This window comes from Triticum aestivum, chromosome 1D, assembly GCF_018294505.1.
Source record: "Triticum aestivum cultivar Chinese Spring chromosome 1D, IWGSC CS RefSeq v2.1, whole genome shotgun sequence".
Classification (NCBI taxonomy): domain Eukaryota; kingdom Viridiplantae; phylum Streptophyta; class Magnoliopsida; order Poales; family Poaceae; genus Triticum; species Triticum aestivum.
This window is the reverse complement of record NC_057796.1, coordinates 106,399,255-106,421,671: the sequence shown is the minus strand read 5'-3', so window position 1 is coordinate 106,421,671 and position 22,417 is coordinate 106,399,255. Positions and strand designations below refer to the sequence as shown.

Sequence of the window (22,417 nt, the reverse complement as noted above, 5' to 3'; positions counted from 1 at the left end):
TTCGGTGTATCCATCGAGTGCATGTTAAAAACCATACCTCTTTGGTGAAGGCGGGGGCTCGGTGGTATCACCATTTTCCCTTCTTTTCAAAGACTCGCCCTGCGCGGGCGTCGCCTTCTTAGAGGATACCTTTGATACAGCTCGGCGAGACGAGCGCTGCCCCTTCGGAGCATGAGACAGTGCAGTGGGTGAGGTGCAATGGGAAAAACTCTTTTGGAGGAGACGTCTCCTGGGTACTTACATGAGAGGAGGGGAGAAGGCCGGGGTAATCGACTATAATGGCCACTTCCGTGCCGTCGTAGCTCGCCTGATAAAAGATCCCCTCCTTAAGTTCTATGAATATATCCGGATCTTCTTCATATCCGGGATCCAGGTCTCGAACATGGTCCTCTGGCTGCGGAGCGGGGCTGTAGACCCCCTCAATGACCTTTCTACATTCCTATTAAAAGTAGCCAGATTAAATTCGACTAGCATAACTCTGGAAAAAGGTTGAGTAAAGCCAATAATCAAAAAACTCACCCAGTCGATGGGGTTATACATGGAAAAACCTTCCCGACAATTCAAGCGAGTGAAGTCTTCCTTCTCCCCTTTGTAAAGGTCAGCTAAGATGGTGGCCAGGGCGGCAAAATTGTTTGGACCCTAGCATAGACAACGGGATGCATCGTCCTCCCCGTTGTAATTCCACATAGGAAAACCTCTAGATTGGAGCGGCTGAACACATCGCGTTATTGAAATCGCCATTACCTCGATTATAGACAGCCCGGAGTTGGCAAGTACTCTGATCTTGCTTGCTAGCCTCTCGACCTCTGCACTGCCTTCTTCCTCGAGGCTTCAGGGACGCCAGCTGGCGCGCTTCTTTAAAGGAGCGCTGGAGAATTCAGGAAGACCGTGCCGGATTGGGTCCGGAAGAACGACGTCTTTGATATAAAACCATTCTGAGGGCCACTCTTCGGATGCCTTCTTTGGAGTGCCGGACAGGTATCCTGTCCCGGCTATGCACCATACTTCGGCACTGCCCACCTTGAATATAGATCCCTTTTGGGAGCGGGGGACGAGGCAGAAAAACTTCTGCCATAGCTTGAAATGAGCCTCACGGCCTAGAAACAGCTCGCAAAGAGCAACGAAGCCCGCGATGTGCAGGATGGAGTCTGGCATCAGATTGTGCAATTGGAGGCCGTAATACTCCAGGAGACCCCTGAGGAAAGGGTGGATAGGAAATCCTACGCCTCTCAAAATGAAGGAAACGAAGCACACCCGCTCCTCTTTAGAAGGATTGGGGAAATTCTCCGCCAGGGCTTCGCCATTGATGGAAGTTAATCCAGCCCGAACAAAGACTATATACGCGGGAGGAAGATATCCCTGCGTCTGAAGTTTATTCAGATGGGAGCGGGATACCGAGCAGCTTTCCCAGTCACCTTTTTGAGGGCCGAGGGGCATGAGGAAGAGCTAGGAGCGCCGACCATATTTGGACAATTTCCTATGGCGAGTTCTAAGGATTTCCACGTGGTGTGGAATGGCATCTAAGATCTAATCTCCTTAAATAGACGCCTTCCCTGCGTGTCGAGGGGTTATTTGTAAAAAAAAGCACCTAGACCATTCACATTCATCCGACACGTGGAAGCCGAAGCGACGGCAGCAAAGAATCAATATTTAATGTGGAGCTGAATTATCGTCAATCCGAAATGTAATGGAGAACTCGCCTGGCAAAGCCGGATACTACATTGTCATTGAAGGCAAGTTCGGGGGCTATTGAGGGAGTCCTGGATAAGGGGGTCCTCGGGCGTCCGGGCTATGTGACATGGGCCGGACTGATGGGCCGTGAAGATACAAGATAGAAGGCTTTCCCCCGTGTCCGGATGGGACTCTCCGTTGCGTGGACAACAAGACTGGTGGCCAGACGTGTAGTTTCCTTTCTCTGTAAACTGACTCTGTACAACTCTAGCCCCCTCCGATGTCTATATAAACCAGAGGGTTTGGTCTGTAGAGGCAATAAAAAATCATACAGGCTAGACATCTAGGGTTTAGCCATTACGATCTCGAGGTAGATCAACTCTTGTAACCCCTATACTCATCAAAGTCAATCAAGCAGGAAGTAGGGTATTACCTCCATTAAGAGGGCCCGAACCTGGGTAAACATCGTGTTCCCCGTCTCCTGTTACCTTCGATCCTCAGACACACAGTTCGGGACCCCCTACCCGAGATCAGCCGGTTTTGAAACTAACACCCACAATTACAAAAGATGTCCAAGATAGTATATTTATATGTGAAGCCTCTCTTTCTTTATTACTTCCTATTAATTGCAACAATGATCAAAACTATGTTTATCAACTCTCAACAAGTTTTATTCATCATACTCTTTACATGTGAAGTTATTACTCTCCATAAGATCAATATATGATCCTTTATTTCTTTTTATTTATTCTTTTATTTAATTCCCTCAAGATCATAGCAAGAAAGCAAAGCCCTTATCTCAAAACTACTCTCCATTATATATCTCATGGACTCGATTACATAGAGGGAACAAAGCAAAACTCAGAGCTAGATCATACTAAAACTTTATTATACTAGATCAAGACATAACCAAAAGGATCGAACTAAGAAAAGCAATAAAGATAAAGATGTGATGGTGATACGATACCGGGGCACTCCCCCAAGCTTGGCAGTTTCCAAGGGGAGTGCCCATAGCCATGTATTGATGTCTCTTTCTTCGGGGGTGGTGATTATGGAGTTGTTGATGAGTACCTTAGCATCATTAATGCACCCTTCAGAACTTGCAATTCTTGGAGCACACGTTGGAGCATATTTGCATTCTTCTGAATTTCCTCCATAAGATGATTATTTTCAGGCACCCAAGAACTCTTCCTTGCATTGCTTTCACTTGGACGGGATATGTCCCAATTGGAGGATATATGTGTATGAGGGGTGTTCTCCACTCCGTAATTATGAACTGATACGTCTCCAACGTATCTACTTTTCCTAACGCTTTTCCTCTTGTTTTGGACTCTAATTTGCATGATTAGAATGAAACTAACCTCGGACTGACATTGTTTTCAGTAGAACTACCATGGTGTTGTTTTTATGCAAAAATAAAAGTTCTCAGAATGGAACGAAACTTTGCGAGGAATTTTTATATAATAAATAAGAATTTCTGGAGCCAAGACCTACTGGAGAGGGGCACCTGGGTGGGCACAACCCACCAGGGCGCGCCCCCATCTCCTAGCGCGCCCAGGTGGGTTGTCCCCACCTGGTGGCCCCGCAGACCCTGAAACCAACGCTATAAAATCCTATTTTTCTAGAAAAAAATCAAGGAGAAAAAAATCGCGATCCACGAGACGGAGCAGCCGTCACATCCTGTTCTTCATCGGGAGGCCAGATCTGGAGTCCGTTTGGGGCTCTGTAGAGGGGGGTCTTCGTTCTTCGTCACCACTAAACCTTCTCCATCGCCAATTCCATGATGTTCCCCACCGGGAGTGAGTAATTCCTTTGTAGGCTCACTGGTCGGTGAGGAGTTGGATGAGATTCATCATGTAATCGAGTTAGTTTTGTTAGGGCTTGATCCCTAGTATCCACTATGTTCCTAGATTGATGTTGCTATGACTTTGCTATGCTTAATGCTTGTCACTTTGGGCCCGGGTGCCATGAACTAAGATCTGACCGTTTGTGTTATCATAATTATATCCATGTTTTAGATTCGATCTTGCAAGTTATAGTCACCTACTACGTGTTATGATCCGGCAACCCCAGAGTGAGAATAGTCGGGACCACTCCCGGTGATGACCGTAGTTTGAGGAGTTCATGTATTCACTATGTGTTAATGCTTTGTTCCGGTTCTCTATTAAAAGGAGGCATTAATATCCCTTAGTTTCCAATATCGACCCCGCTGCCACGGGAGGGTAGGACAAAAGATGTCATGCAAGTTCTTTCCATAAGCACATATGACTATTTACGGAATACATGCCTACATTATATTGACGAACTGGAGCTAGTGCCGTATCGCCTTAGGTTATAACTGTCTCATGATGAATATCATCCAACAAGTCACCGATCCAATGCCTACGAATTTATCTTATATTGTTCTTGCTAAGTTACTACTGCTATCGTCACTGTTACACTTGCTACAAAATTAGTGCTATCGCTGTTACCGTTACCGTTACTACTGCTACTATTATCAAAACTATCATACTATTTTGCTACTGATCACTTTGTTGCAGATAATTAATCTCCAGGTGTGGTTGAATTGACAACTCAGCTGCTAATACCTACAAATATTCTTTGGCTCCCCTTGTGTCGAATCTATAAATTTGGGTTGAATACTCTACCCTCGAAAACTGTTGTGATCCCCTATACTTGTGGGTTATCAAGACCTTTTTTGGCGCCGTTGCCGAGTAGCATAGCTATATTTGTTGAGTCACTTGGGATTATTATCAATTTATCACTATGAAGAATCTGAAGGATGCTAAGACTAAAATATTTCCCTCAAAGATGAGGGGAGGTAAGGAACTGTCATCCAGTTCTGCTTTAGATTCACCTTCTGTTATAAGTAAACTTGCAACACCGCCACATGCTATTAATCCTGATATGTCACAAGTTATTGATGATGCTGCTTCTGCTATGGATAATGCTTATAGTGATGCTAGTACCTTGCTTGATAATGATGATGTGCCACTAGGTGATTTTCCTGATAAACAAATTGCTAGAGTAATACAACATGATGTTTTTGAATTTGATGATGAGCTTGAAACTGAAACTCCTGAAACACCTGCTAGAACTAGCCTTCCTAGATATGAATTGCCTAAGGTACCGGAAGGTTATGTTATGAATGAAGAAACAACTAGAGATATTCTTGCTTGTAAGGATAGAGATGATCTAGAGAGATTATTATGCAAGTATAAAGAAAAATCTCTGAATGCTAGAATGAAATATGATCCTAAGTTTGCTACTTCACCTATCTTTATTGGTGATAAGGATTATCAATTCTCTGTCGACCCAGAGTTAATTACTTTGGTTGAATCTGATCCTTTCCATGGTTATGAAACTGAAACTGTTGTGGCACATCTTACTAAGTTGAATGATATAGCCACCCTTTTTACTCATGATGAGAAGACTTGCTATTACTCTATTCTCAAACTATTTCCTTTCTCATTAAAGGGTGATGGTAAAGCTTGGTACAATACTCTTGCTTCTGGTTCTGTGCGTAGTCCCCAGGATATGATTTATTACTTCTCTGAAAAAATATTTCCCTGCTCATAAGAACCAAGCTGCTTTACAGGAAATATTTAATTTGTGCAAATTAAATAAGAGTGTCTCCCACAAGCTTGGGGGGAGGCTTTACCAGTTACTTAATGCTTTGCCTGATCATCCTCTTAAGAAAAATGAAATACTTGATATCTTCTATAATGGACTAACCGATACTTCTAGGGATTTCCTAGATAGTTGTGTTGGTTGTGTTTTCACGGAACGAACTGTTGGGCAAGCTGAAGAATTATTGAATAATATATTGAAAAATTATGATGATTGGACTCTTCCTAAACTACCACCTAAACCCACTCCGAAGAAGAGGGGTATATTATATCTCAGTCCTGAAGATATGCAAGAGGCAAAGAAATCTATGAAGGCAAAAGGTATTAAAGCTGAGGATGTTAAAAATTTACCTCCTATTGAAGAAATACATGGGCTTAATACACCACCACTGCCTAAGGTGGTAGAGGTAAATTCTTTAATGAAGTTTAATGATAATGACAATCCTCACAATATGCATCCTAGCCAATGCCTTTATGAGTTTGAAAACTATATTAGAAAGCAAGATCACTTCAATACAAATGTTATGAAACAATTTAAATACAATTCTGATATGATTGCTCGCTTGAGTGACTTGTTATTTAGAATTTCAAATGATGTTAGAGGTGTTGGAAAACATGCTTCTATGGATCAAACCCAGTTAGAACAAGTTGCTAAATCTCAACGAGAATTGTTTGATGAAATGAATAACAATATACATGACTTTGCTTTAAGAGTTGCAACTAGAGGAGGTAAAATGACTCAGTAACCACTTTATCCTGAGGGACACCCTAAAAGAATTGAACAAGATCCACAAAGAGTTAACACTAATGCACCTAGTCCTTCTAGAAAGAAAAAGAAAAAGAAAAATGATAGGACTTTACATACTTCTAGTGAACCTGAAATAGAAAAACTTCCTGATAATGATAATGAAACTTCTATCTCAGATGCTGAAACTCAATCTGGTAATGAACATTCACCCAATGATAATGAAAAAAATAATGATGGGGTTCATGAAGACTCTCAACCAAATGAAAAAGAACAAGATAATGATGTTGAGATAGAACCACCTGTTGATTTTGATAACCCACAACCTAAGAATAAAATATATAATAAAAGAGACTTCATTGCTAGAAAACACGGTAAAGAAAGAGAACCGTGGGTTCAAAAACCTATGCCTTTTTCACCCAAGTCAACTAAAAAGAAAGATGATGAATAATTTGAACACTTTGCTGAAATGCTGAGGCCAGTCTTTTTGCATAATCGCTTGACTAATATCTTGAAAATGCCTTCTTATGCAAAGTATATGAAAGATATCACTACAAATAAGAGAAAAATACCGGAAACTGAAATCTCCACTATGCTTGCTAATTATCTCTACTCCTAATATCTCAGTTGGTAGTCTCCGTTGGTTAATTTTCGTCTCACCTACCATGGTTCTTTTTTGTCCTCCCTCCCACCTCCCACTTCCTAGTGATTCTCCCCGAACCGACGAGCCCCAAAAAAAATGAGATTGCGATGCCCCAGGGTGCGAACCTCCGGTCGATCGATAGAAAAACGGATGTAAAAAATCTACGAAAATTAACCTATGAAAATTAACCATTGAAAAAAAACCTACGAGGGCAGGTACGAGCGATTCCTCCTGCCCTCGAATCACTCGCACGCACGAGAAGTTCGCCGCTGTAATCTGTCCCTACGTCGCCGCCTTCTTGGATCCATCGCTGTCGTCACGGATCCGCCGCCGCCGTCGCCGCGGAACCCCTCGGACGCCTTCGCCTTCATGGATCCATCGTTGTCGTCGCAGATCCGCCGCCGCGGAACCCAATGGACGGCTCCGCAGGGTGTCGGCGTGGTCAGAACGCACGGACGGCTCCCGCCTCAGCAGCCTGACCGCAGGGGCGAAGCAACAGCACGCTCATACAGCAGGGATCAGGTCCGCCATTAAATTTCCTGCCTGATGTGTAAGTAGACGGTCTATTTGTAGTTTTTAGTATGCTAGATCGATTCAACAGAGCCAAACGCACGTACGTGCAAAGCTAGATCGTAAGCATACAGGCAAGCAGCTTGATTGATGTTCCCCACACGTACGTGATGCTCCTGTTTCTCTTTATTTGTTTTTAATACCGACACAATTAGGCCTCCGTGTGAATGATGTACTTTTTCATGTCACAAGGAATTTGGTATGCATGAAGATTTGACTGTGGTTGGAAGAAATTGTTGAACAATTGTTAGTAGTCCATTGTAATCTGTGCCATTTGACGCTGATGGCAAACAAAAATGTTGTTAATAATTTTCTGTAATCAGCCATGAACCACATGTGATGGCACCGCCGCGAGATTCCCAAGGGCAGCAAGGTCATGTACGAGTTGGACAAGAAGGCGAGGCTCATCAAGGCCGACCGCGTCCTCCACTCCTCCATGGCCGGCCCACACAACTCATCCTCCGTCTTCAGCAGCTGTGCAAGAGAGATCGCGGTGACAAGTGAAAGACAGAGATGATTGTACATCCTTGCTCCTTTTCTTCTTTCAGCATTACACATGTAGCAATACCATTCTCGCCATCCATCCCACAATGACAAGAGCCTTTCTGGAGCACAAACCAGGGCAATATCTTCTGTTTAGATGTTCATTTTCATTTTAATTCACAACTTTTCCAGAAGGATCAACCTAACCCGTGATTTCTGTTTCTTGTTCAGATCTGCTATTCGGTAACATGATTTGGTGTGATACTAGCTGTCCGTTAAAATCTGGTTTAGCTTTCAGTCCCAATTTTTATGATAAAATAATAGTCAATGTTCAGATGCACTCTTGTGGTCTTTCATCAAGTTGAAACCCATTTTGAAGTTTCAATATCCCTTGAATTCTTAATGAGTGGATGTTGAGGAGTAGTCAATGTGTTCCGTTTCATGTAGGTGGATGCGGTTATGGTTATGGTGGCGTACATCTGGGGCATTTAACGGTTTATGTGTGCAGATACAAGAGGCAGATTAATGGTCATGTTAAGGAGCATGTTGATGTTGCTGAGGTATGCCCCCCACCTCTTGAGAATATTGATGACACTATGATCTCTTGATGCCAATTTCTTCAGTTCGTCAATCACATAATTTTTGGTGCAAAATGCCTGAAACTTATGACATGGGTGAAGGTGTTAATCAAGAATAGAGATTCTCCGTAGCAATGCAGTGATACAGGTATGTATGTCCTTCTACATGACAGTATGAGACTCTATGTAATTTCCTGTGAACTTGTTTAAATATATTATTTTTTAAATTTGCTAGACAAGCAGAGATCCTAAGGCCAAAGATAAAATGAATCCTTTTGCTGAACAGGAAGCATGGGAAGAACATCAAATATGTAATGTTGTTTACTTGGATTAACCACATGCAATCGGTATTGTGACTGTCTTTATGATACCATATCTATGCTCTTTGTCGTCTATTTAACAATTGGTCGACTTGATTCAGGAAAGTCAAACTGGAATTTGGATCAGAAGATAGAAAGCGGTCTTCTAATGAATGCCGGTAAGTTTTTTATTCTTCTTGTGAATTGTTCATCAGCAAAGTTTACTTCTCTCTTGATTCTAAGGGTCCATCTTTCCGCTTAGAGTTGTGACAAGCCATGTAATTAATCAACAGTCAACTGCATGTCGATTGTCTGGTCAGAAATTTTGTTTTGTATAAAAAGATCTCTGTAACAGTGTGCTTGGATTGGAGGTATTTCTTTAGGGTGCTTCGGTAGTTAGTTAAAGCTTGTACTAAATAATAAAGATCACATGGAAGTACCCCTCATCAGTTGATCTTGGAAGTTCTGATGCTTGGTGGAGCCATTCTTGCAGCCTGAAATTCTGTACTTTTCTGCAGGTTGTACAAGAGCAGCTCTGATGCTCGGTGGAGGTCCTGATGCAGTTGATCTTGGAAGTTCTGATGCTTGGTGGAGCCATTCTTGTAGGCTGAAATTCTGTATTTTTCTGCAGGCTGTACAAGAGCAGCTCTAATGCTCGGTGGAACCATTCTTGGTTATTATCCTGTCAGAGTGCTGCCATCTAAGACTCCAATTTTTTCCTTTTCACCCTAAGTTTCTTCCTTGAGTAAGTAAATTTAGACTACACACGAGAGTGAGGAGACGAAGTTGGAAGGAGAGAGCACATGGGCAATTGAGGACTAAAGGATAACACTTAATCTTGCTTTTCTATATTCTTGGTTCCAAGTACAAATTACATTCAGTTCAGGTGCAAGTAGTCTTGAAGTTTCTATTTCATTTTTTCTTTCACTTGATCTTCAGGTTTACAGGGTTATTAATTGGATCCATGTTTGAGCGACTTTGTAGAAGTGCGTTCAATTAGCTTTCTGCATATTCACAGTTTAGGTTGTTCTGAAATTCTCTTATCAATGCACATGTTTCCTTTTTTATTTAGCATGTGAAGTTCCTTATTCAACACTGATTTTTTGGCCAAATCTGATGATACAGATTCACCATTGATAAGAGAAAAAATTATTCAAGAAATCATTGGTATGAGAGGCTCCATTGATACCTTCAGAAGGCCGCATCCCAATGCTGTGGGTTACACTTGGGGTGAAAATCAGCGGCATAACAAGAGAGGTGCATCACTATAAGTGTGGATAAATTAATTACATAAATGCTGCAATGGTGCATTTGCTTTTAGATTCCTGTTGTTAACATGGTACCAAAAAGGTATGCGTGCATGCTTGAAAAATCTTAACATTTGTGAATCTAGCTATTCAACCATCCTTGAGTGATATATATTTCTCTATACATTGAAATACAATTGAACAACAAGGAGCTTATATCAGTGGTGTATACGCTCCAAAATTGCGGTATCTACCTTCCCCAAATAACATAAAAAAATAAGGTTGGGGGTTTACAGGGTTATTAATTGGATCCATGTTTGAGCGACTTTGTAGAAGTGCGTTCAATTAGCTTTCTGCATATTCACAGTTTAGGTTGTTCCGAAATTCTCTTATCAATGCACATGTTTCCTTTTTTATTTAGCATGTGAAGTTCCTTATTCAACACTGATTGTTTGGCCAAATCTGATGATACAGGTTCACCATTGATAAGAGAGAAAATTATTCAAGAAATCGTTGATATGAGAGGTGTTAGAGTTATACTATAAGTCATGTACTCCTTTGTATTTATCCCGTTGTATAAGGGGTTTCCTGCATATGTTCCACACTTGTACATGTATATATATATCGGCGTATGGCCTCATGGGAATACAAGTTGCTTATTCCTAACATGGTATTAGAGCTAGGTCAATTTTTTGCACGCTGCAACTCGTGCTATTGATCCGTCTCTCCTCCCCGATCGACGGCGTCGGCCTCGATCTCCCGAAGCTGCTCCCTCCCGTTCGAAGCCCGCTTCGCCCGCTCCTCGCTCCCTCCCGCTCGAAGCCGCCGTCGCTCCCTCCCGCTCGAAGCCCGCTCCGCCCGCTCCTCGCTCCCTCCCGCTCGAAGCCGCCGTAGCCGCAGCTGCTCCCGCTCGACGCCCGCAGCCGCCGAAGCTGCTCCGCCCGCTCTGCTCGCTCCTCGCTCCCAGCCGCCGCCGAAGCTGCTCCCGCTCCCCAACCGGCTTCGCTCCCTACTGAGCGACGACTCCCGCCGTTGCCCCTGATTGCTCGGCCCGACTGCCTCGATCGATTTCTCTGCCCAGATCGAGCATCCCGTTCCCGATTGGAAGTTCTGATCTCTGCTAAAAAAAATGTCTGCTGCATCGGGCTATGTAGCTGTCCCTCGCTGTCCGGTGATCTTCGATGGTACTAACTACACCGAGTTCGCTGGCTTCATGCGCATTCACATGCGTGGCATTCGTCTCTGGGGTGTTCTTTCTGGCGAGGTCTGCTGTCCGCCACGTCCGGTTCCTCCAGTGGCCCCTACTCCGCCGACTCCACTGGTTCTTCCTACGGACGCTAATCAGGCCGCCAAGGATGCGGCTAAGCTTGCTGATGAGGCTGCTGATCGTGCCTATGATGAGAGGGTTTTGGCCTATGAGGAGGCTCTTCAGACGTATCATGGTGCTTTGTCTGTTTACACCCAGTGGCTTGATGATGATGCTCGTGCTGCAGCTGTTCTCACTGCTAGTGTTCTGCCTCAGTTTGCTTCTGAGTTTCTGGGTCTTCCTACTGTCTTTCAGATGTGGACCTGTCTTCGTCAGCGCTATGAGCCCTCTGGTGATGCCTTATACCTTTCTGTGGTTCGTCAGGAGCATGCTCTTCAGCAGGGTGACTCTACTGTTGATGACTTTTATGCATAGAGTTCTGCTATCTGGCGCCAGCTTGATTCTCTCCGCAGTGCTGGTTGTCGTACTTGCCCCTGCTGCCAGGCTGTCCAGGCCAATTTAGAGTTTCATCGCGTCTACGAGTTCCTGTCTCGGCTCCGTAAGGAGTTTGAGCCCCGGCGTGCTCAGTTGTTTGCTCGTGGCCGTATTTCTCTCATGGAGGCGCTTTCGGAGATTCGTGCTGAGGAGACTCGCTTACGTGGTGCTGGTTTGCTGGAGGTTCCCTCTGTGCTCGCTACTCGGGCTTCTTCCACTCCACCTGCTGCACCGCCATTCTCGCTCAAGTGCTCCGCCGCTCTTGCCCACTCCTTCTGGAGGCTCAGGTCGCCCCCGTCCACATTGTGACTACTGCAACAATGATGGTCATATTGAGTCCCAGTGCTACACAAAGCGGAAACACCTGCGCAAGGCGCGATCACCATCCTCAGGGACTTCGTCATCTCCCTCGACAGCTTCAGCCATTGCTTTGACTGAGCAGGATATTCTGAGACTTAAGCGTCTGCTCGCGGCTTCAGGTTCTTCCTCGACGGGTACTGCTGGTTCTGTGACTGATGCTTCCCGCACTGCGCAACCGCCCTCTACACAGTCAGGTACATCCCCATGGGTTCTGGACTCTGGAGCTTCTTTTCATATGTCTTCTCATTCTTCCGCTTTGTCCTCTCTTCGATCGCTGGATTCTCCTGTTCATGTCTTCACTGCTGATGGTACTCCACTTTCTGTTGCTAGTAGAGGCAATCTTTCCACTCCTTATTCTGTTCCTGATGTTGCTCATGTTCCTCGACTTACTATGAATCTGTTTTCTGCTGGTCAACTTACTGATTCTGGTTGTCGTGTCATCCTTGATGTTGACTCTTGTTCTGTTCAGGACCGTCGCACGCACACTCTGGTTGGGGCTGGCCCTCGCCGCCGTGATTCTCAGGGTCTTTGGGAGTTGGACTGGCTTCATGTTCCTTCCGCTGCCACCACCATCGCCAGTTCCTCCGCTTTTGTCGCCTCTGTTACTGGTTCCTTCAAGCAGTGGCACCATCGACTTGGTCATCTGTGTGGTTCTCGGTTGTCGTCTTTAGTTCGTCGAGGTCTTCTGGGGTCTGTCTCAGGAGATGTCTCTTTAGAGTGTCAGGGTTGTCGTCTTGGCAAGCAGATTCAGTTACCATATTCACATAGTGAGTCAGTGTCTAAGCGTCCTTTCGATTTAGTCCATTCTGATGTATGGGATCCGGCTCCTTTTGCTTCGAAAGGTGGTCATAAATACTATATTATTTTCATAGATGATTTCTCTCGTTACACATGGCTTTATTTCATGACTTCTCGTAGTGAGGTGTTGTCTATTTATAAGCGTTTTGCTACCATGGTTCATATTCAGTTTTCTTCACCCATTCGTGTTTTTCGTGCTGACTCCGCTGGCGAGTATATCTCTAAGATGTTGCGTGGTGTCCTTGCTGAGCATGGTACTCTTGCCAAGTTCTCTTGTCCTGGTGCTCATGCTCAGAATGGCGTGTCTGAGCGCAAGCATCGTCACCTTCTTGAGACGACTCGTGCGATGATGATCTCCGCCTCTCTTCCGCCTCATTTTTGGGCCGAGGCTATCTCCACTTCTGCCTATCTCATCAACCTTCAGCCGTCCGCTGCTTTGCAGGGTGGCGTTCCTTTTGAGCATCTTTTTGACCGTTCTCCTGATTATTCGATGCTTCGCTTGTTTGGTTGTGTTTGCTATGTTCTTCTTGCCCCTCGCGAACGCACCAAACTGACCGCTCAGTCTGTTGAGTGTGTCTTCTTAGGCTACAGTGATGAGCATAAGGGCTATCGTTGTTGGGATCCTATCGGTCGTCGGATGGGTATCTCTCGAGACGTGACTTTTGATGAGTCTCGTCCCTTTTACCCACGCCCATCTTCCTCGATTTTTTCAGTGGAGGATATCTCTTTCCTCACTTTTCCTGACTCACCTATCACCCCCGTCGCGCCTGTGCCTATTCGTTCCACTTCCTCTGCTTCTCCACCTCTAGTCGATTTGCAGCCACCATCCTCTCCGGTCTCCTCGCCTAGCATGTCACAGGATTCTACGCCTTCCTCTCCGGTGACTTCTTCGTCACCACCCCCCGATCCTACCTTGGCGATTCCTCCTCCTATTGTTCCATCTTATCCTCAGCATTATACTCGTCGTTCACGACCTGTGGATGCCTCATTGGATGAGTCGTCCTCTTCCTCTCAGCCTACTTATGGCTTGCGTTCTCGTCCTCGTCTGCCTGTTGATCGCTTTGGATTTCCCACCGCTGGTGCTTCTGTTCTTGAGCCAACTTCTTATCATCAGGCTGTTGTTCATCCTGAATGGCAGTTTGCGATGGCAGAGGAGATTGCTGCTCTTGAACGCATTGGTACCTGGGATCTTGTTTCTCTTCCTCCCGGGTCCGTCCCATCACTTGTAAGTGGGTCTACAAGGTTAAGACTCGCTCCGATGGTTCTCTTGAGCGTCACAAAGCTTGTCTTGTGGCTCGTGGTTTTCAGCAGGAGCATGGTCGTGATTATGACGAGACTTTTGCGCCTGTGGCCCATATGACCACTATTCGTACACTTCTTGCCGTTGCCTCTGCACGCCACTGGTCTATATCTCAGCTTGATGTTAAGAATGCCTTTCTTAATGGTGAGCTGCGTGAGGAGGTGTACATGCAGCCACCACCTGGGTATTCTGTTCCTGATGGCATGGTATGTCGTCTTCGTCGCTCTCTCTATGGCCTTAAGCAAGCCCCTCGCGCCTGGTTTGAGCGTTTTGCCTCTGTGGTCACTACTGCTGGTTTTTCAGCAAGTGCTCATGATCCAGCATTGTTTATTCACCTTTCTCCTCGTGGTCGGACTCTTCTTCTTCTCTATGTTGATGACATGATCATCACTGGGGATGACCCCGAGTATATTGCCTTTGTAAAGGCCCGTCTTAGTGAGCAGTTTCTTATGTCTGATCTTGGACCTCTTCGCTACTTTCTTGGGATTGAAGTCTCTTCTACCTCTGATGGCTTTTTTATATCCCAGGAAAAGTATATCCAGGATCTTCTTGCTCGTGCTGCTCTTACTGACGAGCGCATTGTTGAGACTCCTATGGAGCTCAATGTTCACCTCCGTGCTACTGATGGTGATCCTCTCCCTGACCCGACGCGTTATCGTCATCTCGTTGGCAGTCTTGTCTATCTAGCTGTCACTCGTCCGGACATCTCTTATCCGGTTCATATTCTGAGTCAGTTTGTCTCTGCTCCCACATCGATTCACTATAGTCATCTCCTTCGTGTTCTCCGATATCTTCGGGGCACGATCTCTCACCGTCTATTCTTTCCTAGCTCCAGTTCTTTACAACTTCAGGCCTATTCGGATGCTACGTGGGCTAGTGATCCTTCTGATCGCCGTTCACTTTCTGCTTACTGTGTTTTTCTTGGCGGTTCTCTCATTGCCTGGAAGACGAAGAAACAGATTGCAGTTTCCCGTTCGAGTGCTGAGGCTGAGTTGCGAGCCATGGCTCTTTTGACGGCAGAGGTGACTTGGTTACGGTGGTTACTTCAGGATTTTGGTGTTTCTGTCACTACACCGACTCTGCTCTTATCTGACAGTACAGGTGCTATTAGCATTGCGCGTGATCCTGTGAAGCATGAGCTCACCAAGCATATTGGTGTTGATGCTTTCTATGTGCGCGCTGGTGTGCAGGATCAGGTTATTGCTCTTCAGTATGTGCCTTCCGAGTTACAGTTGGCGGATTTCCTGACGAAGGCCCAGACTAGAGCACAACATGGCTTTTATCTCTCTAAACTCAGTGTTGTTCCTCCACCATGAGTTTGAGGGGGGGTGTTAGAGTTATACTATAAGTCATGTACTCCTTTGTATTTATCCCGTTGTATAAGGGGTTTCCTGCATATGTTCCACACATGTACATGTATATATATATCGACCTATGGCCTCATGGGAATACAAGTTGCTTATTCCTAACAAGAGGCTCCATTGATACCTTCAGAAAGCCGCATCCCAATGCTGTGGGTTACACTTGGGGTGAAAATCAGCGGCATAACAAGAGAGGTGCATCACTATAAGTGTGGATAAATTAATTACATAAATGCTGCAATGGTGCATTTGCTTTTAGATTCCTGTTGTTAACATGGTACCAAAAAGGTATGCGTGCATGCTTGAAAAATCTTAACATTTGTGCATCTAGCTATTCAACCATCCTTGAGTGATATATATTTCTCTGTACATTGAAATACAATTGAACAACAAGGAGCTTATATCAGTGGTGTATACGCTCCAAAATTGCGGTATCTACCTTCCCCAAATAACATAAAAAAATAAGGTTGGGGGTTTACAGGGTTATTAATTGGATCCATGTTTCAGCGACTTTGTAGAAGTGCGTTCAATTAGCTTTCTGCATATTCACAGTTTAGGTTGTTCCGAAATTCTCTTATCAATGCACATGTTTCCTTTTTTTATATTTAGCATGTGAAGTTCCTTACTCAACGCTAATTTTTGGCCAAATCTGTTGATACAGGTTCACCATTGATAACAGAGAAAATTATTCAAGAAATCATTGATATGAGAGGCTCCATTGATACCTTTAGAAAGCCGCATCCCAATGTTGTGGGTTACACGTCGGGTGAAAATCAGCGGCATAACAAGAGGGGTGCATCACTATAAGTGTGGATAAATTAATTACATAAATGCTGCAATGGTACATTTGATGGAGGATTCCTGTTGTTAACATGGTACCAAAAAGGTATGCGTGCATGCTTGAAAAATCTTAACATTTGTGAATCTAGCTATTCAACCATCCTTGAGTGATATATATTTCTCTGTACATTGAAATACAATTGAACAATAAGGAGCTTATATCAGTGGTGTATACGCTCCAAAATTGCAGTATCTACCTTCCCCAAATAACATAAAAAATAAGGTTGGGGGTTTTATGGTGTGACCGCAAGCCCTTTCTCTCCGTTGTGTCGCTCTCTAGGGGTGGCTTGGGCGGAAACACTAACCGCCGTCACACGCGGCCCCCCTCTCCCTCCTCCCCCATCGCCGCCATCAGTGGGCAGAGCCCATTCGACGAAAATTAGCTGTCATTTTGCTCGATTGAGAGCTGAATAAGCTAAAAGGAGGTCCCATATACCATCAACTTGACGATGAAGAAACTTTAGCTAATTCTGATCTCGATATCCTGGAGAATCCACCTGACGTAGTCAAAGATAAACGTCTTGCCCCAATCACTATCATGCCCATGGGCCATGGACCAACGTGAATTACTTGCCGGCCTATGCAACTACATCATGTCGATCGATGATGCCGGGTGTTTGGAGTTAGTATCATATATCAATATTTAATGTGCGCATGTACATTATTATTCTGAAATACCATCCAATTTTTAGGAAGGAATGGGTCCGGAGCTCGACACCCCATCCAACGAGCTCAAGTCTTAAGAAACTTCAGTGCATACTTAACATGGAGCAACCTATGGACAATGATTGCTTCAACACCGATGTGCGTATACGGGCATGTGACGAGGGAGTATTGTTCACAGACCCTTCTATACACTACATGGATCTAAGATTTTGTGTAAGTTATCGTAACTCTTCATTCTATGTGGCATTAGTATCAACATGTTGAAACAATATTTCTTTTTTTACTTAGTCCATGATACTAGAGTCAACACGAGGTCAGAAGTTTTGCGAGAAGGAAACTCTCCAGACGTTGGCAACATTATTTGATAGCTGGCCTGGGATAGACAAAGACATCTCATCGTGCAACATGGTAAGTAAAGTATTTTGTCTATTGTTATCATGGTTTATTGTTATTTCTAATAGCTCCACTTGTAGATTTATCTTTCCTATGCATCCATCGGTTGATCATCTTGTACGTCATCGATAAAGAGGCATGTCGTCTATATATTATGGACCTTATTCAAACATCACAATCATGAGAGGATAAAAATTTGAGTCATGCACTAAAATTAAAAAGTTTTGCAAGGGATTTCAAAGAAGCACTCGAAATAAAGCTGCCTGGTTGGTATTCCGAGATATCTAAATGGCAACGTTTATTTCTGTTTGGTATTCCGACGAGTATAGACGGGTAATGAATTCATAATAAAAACATTTATTTTTGTTATCATTATATTCTTTATATTATTAATTTAAAAAATTGCAGGAATGTGTCTGGCTATTTTGTTTTTCATTTTATGCTCTGGTGGAACGGTAAAGAATTGGTCAAGCCGGTTTGCACGGTGAGTATTGTCCTTTATATGTTTTAAGACCTTCGGCGTGAAATTTTTATACTAACTACATATATTGTTTGTGCAGGGTGGGTATGAGTTGAGGAAGCAGTTTTTATTATACTTGCTAAAACATCGTGCGAATGAAGCTAAATGCAACTTTCTTGATATTGTGAAAGAATTTCTTAAGTGCATCATAGTTTTGTAATAGATGTGAAGGTCAAACATCGCTCAATTTGTTACATAGACATGTCGTTAATCTTTCTTTTTGTTATCAATTTACATTGCAAAAATAGACTTCAATTATTCAATAATTGTGTTTGTGTTATATTGTTTGTACGTGTGAAATTTAACATGTGATTCTTCCAAACTATTTCAAGAGCCCGTGGCAACACACGGGCACTCTACCAGTACTTTTAAAGACCGAGTACATAAAAATTTTGGAGATCCGGGAATACCAACTATACCTTGCTCTATTAAAAAGAATTATGTGAAAACTGCTTTATGTGATTTAGGAGTTGGTGTTAGTGTTATGCCTTTTCTCTTTATATAGAAGACTTGATTTGAATAAACTCACACCTACTGAAATATCTTTGCAAATGGCTAACAAATCAACTGCCATACCTATCGGTATTTGTGAGGATGTGCCCGTTGTTGTTGATAATGTTACTATTTTGACTGACTTTGTTATACTTGAGATGCCCGAGGACGACAACATGTCGATTATCCTTGGTAGACCCTTCTTGAATACTGCAGGTGCTGTTATTGATTGCAATAAAAGCAAGGTCACTTTTCATATCAATGGTAATGAGCATACGGTGCACTTTCCGAAGAAACAATTCCAAGTGAATGGTATTAATGTTATTGAAAAATCTCCGACAATCACTATTGGAAGTTTTCAAATACCTCTACCTACTGTCAAAAAGAAATATGAAATGCTTAATGTTGGGGATGTTCATATCCCCGTTGAGGTAACTTAGTGATTTACGAAAGTTCTTCGGTTTCATGCTAATCGAAAGTGGTTGTTAATAAGACCTGATCAACCTTATTAATGGATCATTTTTGAGTGGTATGAAGTTGATGAATTTAGTAAGCACTACCTTCTGTCCTTACTCTTTGTTTTTTGTTTTCACTAGTTAAAATAAATAAATTGCCATGTTTTGTCTATTTTTGAATTTTTCGTGCAAAAAAATGACCCAATAGAAGTTCTCAGAATGCTCTAAAAATTTAATACGATTTTTTTCCGAATATTTAAGAATTTCTGGTGCAAAGAATATCATAGGGAGGCGCATGATGTCTACTACACAACCTTCTTCTTATAGACGTTGTTGGGCCTCCAAGTGCAGAGGTTTGTAGGACAGTAGCAAATTTCCCTCAAGTGGATGACCTAAGGTTTATCAATCCGTGGGAGGCGTAGGATGAAGATGGTCTCTCTCAAACAACCCTTCAACCAAATAACAAAGAGTCTCTTGTGTCCCCAACACACCCAATACAATGGTAAATTGTATAGGTGCACTAGTTCGGCGAAGAGATCGTGATATAAGTGCAATATGGATGGTAGATATAGGTATTTGTAATCTGAAAATATAAAAGCAGCAAGGTAGCAAGCGATAAAAGTGAGCGTAAACGGTATTGCAATGCTAGGAAACAAGGCCTAGGGTTCATACTTTCACTAGTGCAAGTTCTCTCAACAATAATAACATAATTGGATCATATAAATATCCCTCAACATGCAAAAAAGAGTCACTCCAAAGTCACTAATAGCGGAGAACAAACGAAGAGATTATGGTAGGGTACGAAACCACCTCAAAGTTATCCTTTCTGATCGATCTATTCAAGAGTCCTTAGTAAAATAACATGAAGCTATTCTTTCCGTTCGATCTATCATAGAGTTCGTACTAGAATAACACCTTAAGACACAAATCAACCAAAACCCTAATGTCACCTAGATACTCCAATGTCACCTCAAGTATCCGTGGGTATGATTATACGATATGCATCACACAATCTCATATTCATCTATTCAACCAACACAAAAAACTTCAAAGAGTGCCCCAAAGTTTCTACCGGAGAGTCAAGACGAAAACGTGTGCCAACCCCTATGCATAGGTTCATGGGCGGAACCCGCAAGTTGATCACCAAAACATACATCAAGTGGATCACGTGATATCCCATTGTCACCACAGATAAGCACATGCAAGACATACATCAAGTGTTCTCAAATCCTTAAAGACTCAATCCGATAAGATAACTTCAAAGGGAAAACTCAATCCATTACAAGAGAGTAGAGGGGGAGAAACATCATAAGATCCAACTATAATAGCAAAGCCGCGATACATCAAGATCGTAACACCTCAAGAACACGAGAGAGAGAGAGAGAGAGAGATCAAACACATAGCTACTGGTACATACCCTCGGCCCCGAGGGTGAACTACTCCCTCCTCGTCATGGAGAGCGCCGGGATGATGAAGATGGCCACCGGTGAGGGATCCCCCCTCCGGCAGGGCGCCGGAACAGGGTCCCGATTGGTTTTTGGTGGCCACAGAGGCTTGCGGCAGCGGAACTCCCGATCTATTCTGTTCCTCGAAGTTTTTAGGGTATATGGATATATATGGGCGAAAGAAGTCGGTAAGGGGAGCCACGAGGGGCCCACGAGCGTGGGGCGCGCGCCCAGGGGGCAGGCGCGCCTCCCTGCCTCGTGGCCACCTCGTTGCTTCCCTGACATACACTCCAAGTCTCCTGGATTGCTTCCGTTCCAAAAATAACTCTCCCGAAGGTTTCATTCCATTTGGACTCCGTTTGATATTCCTTTTCTTCGAAACACTGAAACAAGGGAAAAAACAGGAACTGGCACTGGGCTCTGGGTTAATAGGCTAGTCCGAAAAATAATATAAAAGTGTAAAATAAAGCCCATAAATTGTTGGAAATATGCCCTAGAGGCAATAATAAATTGGTTATTATTATATTTCCTTGTTCATGATAATCGTTTATTATCCATGCTAAAATTGTATTGATAGGAAACTCAGATACATGTGTGGATACATAGACAACACCATGTCCCTAGTAAGCCTCTAGTTGACTAGCTCGTTGATCAATAGATGGTTACGGTTTCCTGACCATGGACATTGGATGTCGTTGATAACGGGATCACATCATTAGGAGAATGATGTGATGGACAAGACCCAATCCTAAGCTTAGCACAAGATCGTGTAGTTCGTTTGCTAAGAGCTTTTCTAATGTCAAGTATCATTTCCTTAGACCATGAGATTGTGCAACTCCCGGATACCGTAGGAATGCTTTGGGTGTACCAAACGTCACAACGTAACTGGGTGGCTATAAAGGTGCACTACAGGTATCTCCGAAAGTGTCTGTTGGGTTGGCACGAATCGAGACTGGGATTTGTCACTCCGTGTAAACGGAGAGGTATCTCTGGGCCCACTCGGTAGGACATCATCATAATGTGCACAATGTGACCAAGGAGTTGATCACGGGATGATGTGTTACGGAACGAGTAAAGAGACTTGTCGGTAACGAGATTGAACAAGGTATCGAGATACCGACGATCGAATCTCGGGCAAGTACCATGCCGATAGACAAAAGGAATTGCATACGGGATTGATTGAATCCTCAACATCGTGGTTCATCCGATGAGATCATCGAGGAGCATGTGGGAGCCAACATGGGTATCCAGATCCCGCTGTTGGTTATTAACCGGAGAGTCGTCTCGGTCATGTCTGCGTGTCTCCCGAACCCGTAGGGTCTACACACTTAAGGTTCGGTGACGCTAGGGTTATAGAGATATTAGTATGCGGTAACCCGAAAGTTGTTCGGAGTCCCGGATGAGATCCCGGATGTCACGAGGAGTTCCGGAATGGTCCGGAGGTAAAGATTTATATATGGGAAGTCTTATTTTGGTCGCCGGAAAAGTTTCGCACTTTATCGGTATTGTACCGGGAGTGCCGAAAGGGGTCCGGGAGTCCACCAAGGGGGTCCAGCAGCCCCGGGGGGCCACATGGGCTGTAGGGGGTGCGCCTTGGTCTATATGGGCCAAGGGCACCAGCCCCAAGAGGCCCATGTGGCAAGAGATAAGAAAAAAAGGAGAGTCCTAAAGGGGGAAGGCACCTCCGAGGTGCCTTTGGGGGGAAGGACTCCTCCCTGGCCGCACCCTTCCTTGGAGGAAGGGCCAAGGCTGCGCCCCCCCTCTCCCTTGGCCCTATATATAGTGGGGGGGGGAGGGCAGATATACCTAAGCCCTGGCGCCTCCCTCTCCCTCCCGTTACACCTCTTCCTCCCCGCTTGCGCTTGGCGAAGCCCTGCCGGGATCCCGCTACTTCCACCACCACGCTGTCGTGCTGCTGGATCTCCATCAACCTCTCCTCCCCCCTTGCTGGATCAAGAAGGAGGAGACGTCGCTGCTCCGTACGTGTGTTGAACGCGGAGGTGCCGTCCGTTCGGCGCTAGGATCATCGGTGATTTGGATCACGACGAGTACGACTCCATCAACCCCGTTCTCGTGAACGCTTCCGCTCGCGATCTATAAGGGTATGTAGATGCACTCCCCTTCCCCTTGTTGCTAGATTACTCCATAGATTGATCTTGGTGATGCGTAGAAAATTTTGAA

General features: G+C 44.2%; 1 long non-coding RNA gene across 13 annotated transcripts; it reads left to right on the top strand.

Annotated features, from left to right (window-relative positions):
- The first annotated feature begins 6,850 nt into the window (after positions 1 to 6,850).
- On the top strand, positions 6,851 to 10,531 carry LOC123180602 (uncharacterized). Of its 13 annotated transcripts, XR_006491138.1 has the most exons (7): positions 6,853 to 7,210; positions 7,582 to 7,777; positions 8,189 to 8,301; positions 8,422 to 8,467; positions 8,555 to 8,666; positions 8,741 to 8,797; positions 9,137 to 10,531. It is a non-coding gene; the product is annotated as an uncharacterized lncRNA (long non-coding RNA). The 13 variants fall into 13 exon arrangements; XR_006491139.1 differs by having other exon boundaries at positions 6,851 to 7,210; positions 7,973 to 8,467; XR_006491131.1 differs by having other exon boundaries at positions 6,851 to 7,210; positions 7,582 to 8,301.
- Positions 10,532 to 22,417: the final 11,886 nt, after the last annotated feature.